Genomic DNA, 5,602 nt, shown 5'->3' with positions numbered 1-5,602 from the left:
AGTTGCAATAGAAATACATGTTTAGGTGTAGTTTGCTTGCTCTCAAGTTGCTAGAAATAGTGCTGATTTGGAGGAGCTGAAATATTTCTAAGTCTGGAATCTGTTATATTTTGTTGCTGTTTTATTTTGCTTCTATCTTGTGTTCTGTAGCTCTTTTGAGGTTGGTCCAATCGAGTTAGTTGTAGCCCTTGTGTTTCTCTAGCATGCTGTGAATTTTCATGCCATTTGGAGTCCTGTAGCTATAGGTGTTGCTGCTGTCAATATGCCTTCAGATCGAAAACTGCACTTTCATGAAGTGTAATTTTCACTAAGTCTGAAATAGTGTGTGAGATGCCATTTTGTGTCTTCTTTCCCTAGTGATCCATGATGCCATGCTAGTTTTTGTTAGTTGGTTGTAGTAGTGCTTCTTGCCCTCGTTCGTGTCATGCCTTGCTTGAGTTTATTTGAGTTGAGTAGCTCGTAGTTGTGGGGCGTAGAAAATGCTATGTGGCTAATTTTGGCAGATTGTAGTGATTTCTTGTTTTGCTCGTAGTTGTTGAACCGTAGCTCCGATTTGATCGTGTCCTATATGAAACTTGCTTAGAATCTTGTGTAGTTTCATTTTCTCTTGCTGGTTGTATGTTTTGAGGTGCTCGTGACCGCCGTTGCACACATATTGCATTCATGCCATCATATCTTGCGGTGCTTGTAACTTTTGAACCGTAGCTCCGTTGGAGATGTTCTCTATGTGTAAATTGCTTGCCTTGACGCGTAGAATCACGTGAACCTATTTTTTTTTGCTGTTTAACAACCAATTAAATGTATTAGTTCAGATCTGGACAGAATTGTAAATTAACATGTGAGGTCATCTCGGAGGTGCTATATGTCATTTCCGACCTCATTTAACATGCCTAGATAGGTAGATTAATTACGCTTCACCTCTTGCCATGTTTAACCACATTTAATATTGCCGTGTACCTAATCGGGATAGAACTAAATAATTAAACGTGGAGTTTCATCAATATGCAACTCGTTGCATATTGAACTTCACTTAATGTGTTGTGTTTGATTGTGTGAGTTGTCTTGCCGTGACTTGTTTGCATTCAGCCTGTCCATGCATCATATGTGTTGTGCATCATGTGGTGTATATCTTGTGTTGATTCTTGTTTCCCGTTTCCTCCGTCTCGATAGAGTTCCGCAAGTGTGTCGGAAAGTGAGGACCCGTTCGACTACGCCGGTTCGTCTGCTTCACAGAGTCATTCTTCTTCCAAGCGGGATCTCAGGCAAGATGACCATTTCCCCAGATACCATTACTATCATTGCCATGCTAGTTTTACTGCTTCTATCGTTTATGTCTCGTTGCCTACCACATGTTAAATATCAGCCTCTCAACAATGCCATGAAAACCTTCAACCTGTTCAACCTAGCAAACCACTGATTGGCTATGTTACCGCTTGCCTAACCCTGTGTTAGCGTTGCTAGTTGCAGGTGCAGTTGCTTCCATGCGATAACATGGGTTCTTTGTTATATCACCCTATTAAATTCTATCTATTTTAATGCACCTATATACTTGGTAAAAGATGGAAGGCTCGGCCTTTCTAGCCTGGTGTTTTGCTCCACCTTTGCCCCCTTAGTTTCGGCTACCGATGTTATGTTCCATAATTGAGCGCTCCTAACACGATCGGGGTTGTTATGGGGACCCCCTTGATAATTCGTTTTAGATTAAAGCTGGTCTGGCAAGGCCCAACATTGGTACTACATTTGCCCAACATAATAAATCTGTTAAAATGAAATGCATAGGGAGTTAGCGCTACCCGAAGAGTAATTCTACATAATATAGGGAGGGCCAGTGCTGATGGTGCTGGTCCAAAACAGAGCACTGTGCGGGGCCACCGCGAGGAAACTCGAGGTTTGGCACTCGTACGCGTCGCTCATCCGTCTTGTCCTGAGAACGAGATATGCGGCTCCTATCGGGATCGTCGACACGCCGGACGACCTTGCTGGATTAGTTTTACCTTTGATGAGATATCTTGTGCATCGGGATTCCGGTGATGCTTTGGGTAATCTCAGAGTTGAGGTTTTCCACTAGGGAATCCGACGAGATCGCGAGCTTTGTGATCGAGGATTTCTATGCGGCTTGTGGTAATTTGTGATGGACTAGTTGGAGCACCCCTGCAGGGTTAAATATTTTCGGAAAGCCGTGCCCGCGGTTATGTGGCAACGTGGAAACTTCGTTTAACACTGGTTCTATATAACTTGAAGTTAACTTAATTAAAACTTGCCAACTGTGTGCGTAACCGTGACTGTCTCTTTCGTGAGTTCTTTCTCCGATCGAGGACACGGTGGGGTTATGTTTGACGTAGGTAGGTGTTCAGGATCATTCATTTGATCATCAGTAGTTTCGTCCGTTATGCGTAGATCTTCCCCCTCTTACTTCTTGTACTCGTAAGTTAGCCACCAAATATATGCTTAGCCGCTGCTGCAACCTCACCACTTAACCATACCTCACCCATTAAGTTTTGCTAGTCTTGATACCTTTGGAAATGAGATTGCTGAGTCCCATGTGGCTCACAGATTACTACAACACCAGTTGCAGGTACAGGTAAAGGTTACTCGACGCGAGCGCGTTGATTGTTCAGTTGGAGTTGCTTATTCTTCTTCTTCTTCATCGATCTAGGTTGGGTTCCAGGCCGGCAGCCTGGGATAGCAAGGATGGACGTCGTTCTTATTTTTCTTGTTTGTTTTCGTCCGTAGTCGGACCCTGCTCTTACTCTTGATGTTTATGTAATGTACTGTTGTGACTCTGATGTAGCTTGTGGCGAGTGTAAGCCAACTCTCTATGTATATCTCTTCTTTTTAGTACATGTACTTGTAACGATATCCATTCTTGCGACACGACGAGATGCGCTTCTATCCCTGACGAGGCCTTCGTGCCAAATTGAGGATAGGGTCGCATCTTGGGCGTGACACTCCCCCAAGCTTGGCACAAGCCAAGGGGACTGCCCATACCAATGCTCAGTTGTCTTCCTTTGGTGGTGAAGGTGGAGTTGTTGCAGAGGTCTTGAGCTTGTCTAATTTCCACTTGTGCATAAAATTCTGCTCTCTCAGATCATCATTTTCGTCCTCAAGCTTCAACACCCTTTGACATAGTTCCTGTTTACTCTCCTACAAGAAACGAGAAGGGATAAACAAGGTCTTAGGCTTCTTCCTTGAGCCAAGGAGGCTCGACTTCTTGAACTCCACATGAGTGCGTCCAGGTTGAGGTAGAGAAGCTTCCTCTTCATCAGAACTTGTTTGTTCCTTCCCCTTTGGATCATAGTCTTCTTCCTCATCAGTGGTCCAGCCATATGGATCAAAGTCCCCATAGACCTTGGGGTTAGCAAGGTAATCAGCCACATAGCTCTCCCCCTCCGAATCCTGAGAAGACATCTTGGCCTAGATCTGCGGTAGAAAACAGGCTCGAAACAAAAAATAGAGGAAATCTGCGTGATGCAGGGATCAGACCAAACGAAAGTATATATAATGATTTTTTCCAGACCAGAAGGAGACCCCTGCACGAAAACGGAGTCTGGGAGGCGCACGAGGCGGCCACAAGCCCTCACGGCGCGGCCAGGGGGTGGGCCCGCGCCGTGCAGGCTTGTCGCCTCCTCGCGCACTTTGCGGACTACTTCCAATTTTTGTATTTTTTCAAATATTCCAAAACAGAGAAAATTTCCTACTGGAAAAGTTTTGGACTCTGTTTTCTTACCGAATCATATACCTCTTTGTTTTCAGAGTCTGAAATAGGCTGATAAATATCCCTTAGGTATTCTTCCGGAGTTATGGTATTGATAATATTGCTTTCAACATTTATGGGAGTACCTGAGATATAATGCTTGATTCTCTGCCCATTTACCACTCTCGGACAATTACCTTCCGTGTTGTTTATCTTGATAGCACCGGATCGATATACTTCCTCAACAACATAGGGACCTTCCCATTTAGAGAGAAGTTTGCGTGCAAAGAATCTTAAACGAGACTTATATAGCAAGACATAATCACCTACATTGAACTCACGCTTTTGTATCCTCTTATCATGCCACCTCTTAACCTTCTCTTTGAAAAGCTTGGCATTCTCATATGCCTTAGTTCTCCACTTATCAAGCGAGCTAATGTCAAATAACCTCTTCTCACCGGCAAGTTTGAAATCAAAATTGAGCTCTTTGATTGCCCAATAATCTTTATGCTCTAGCTCAAGAGGTAAGTGAAATGCTTTCCCATACACCATTTTGTACGGAGACATGCCCATGGGATTCTTATAGGCAGTTCTATAATCCCACAGTGCATCATCGAGCTTCTTCGACCAATTATTTCTAGACCTGTTGACAGTCTTTTGCAGAATCAATTTAATCTCTCTTTTACTTAGCTCTATTTGACCACTGGACTGAGGGTGGTAGGGAGACACAATTCTATGGTTGACATCGTACTTAGCAAGCATTTTATGGAAAGCTCCATGAATGAAGTGTGAACCACCGTCAGTCATTAGATATCTAGGGACTCCAAATCTAGGGAAGATAACTTCTTTCAGCATCTTGATAGAGGTGTTATGATCAACACTACTAGTGGGGATAGCTTCTACCCACTTAGTGACGTAATCAACAGCAACTAAGATGTGAGTATACCCATTGGATTTTGGAAAAGGTCCCATATAATCAAAGCCCCAAACATCAAATGGTTCAATACCAAGTGAATAGTTCATAGGCATTTCCTGACGTTTGCTAATATTACCTATTCTTTTACACTCGTCACAAGACAAGACAAACGTACGGGCTTCCTTGAAGAGAGTGGGCCAATAGAAACCTGATTGCAATACCTTGTGTGCAGTTCTATCTCCCGCATGGTGTCCTCCATAGGCCTCGGAGTGACACTTCTGTAGGATCTGTCCCTGTTCATGTTCAGGCACACAACGTCTAATAACACCATATACTCCTTCCTTATAAAGGTGAGGATCATCCCAAAATAGTGTCTCAAGTCAAAGAAGAATTTCTTGTTTTGCTGGTACGTGAAACTAGGTGGTATGTATTTGGCAACGATATAGTTCGCATAATCGACATACCACGGTGCACTACGTGAAGCATTGATGACATTCAATTGCTCATCAGGAAAGCTATCATCAATAGGTTGTGAGTCATCAAGAACGTTCTCCAACCTAGACAAGTTATCTGCTACTGGGTTATCAGCACCCTTTCTGTCGACAACGCGCAAATCAAATTCTTGTAGCAAGAGAACCCATCTAATAAGTCTAGGTTTAGCGTCCTTCTTCTCCAAGAGGTACTTAATAGTAGCATGATCAGTGTGAATAGTGACTTTGGAATCAACTATGTAAGACCTGAACTTTTCACATGCAAACACGACTGCTAAATATTCCTTCTCCGTAGTGGCATAGTTTCTTTGGGCATTGTCTAGAGTTTTACTAGCATAGTGAATAACATTCAACTTCTTGTTAACTCTTTGCCCTAGAACAGCACCAACAACATAATCGCTAGCATCACACATGATCTCAAAAGGAAAGTTCCAATCAGGTGGTTGAAGAATAGGTGCAGTTATCAAAGCCCTCTTAAGTATTTCGAAGGCTTCCTCACAA

Source organism: Hordeum vulgare, chromosome 5H (assembly GCF_904849725.1).
Source record: "Hordeum vulgare subsp. vulgare chromosome 5H, MorexV3_pseudomolecules_assembly, whole genome shotgun sequence".
Taxonomy (NCBI): Eukaryota; Viridiplantae; Streptophyta; class Magnoliopsida; order Poales; family Poaceae; genus Hordeum; species Hordeum vulgare.
This window is presented reverse-complemented; position numbering follows the sequence as displayed.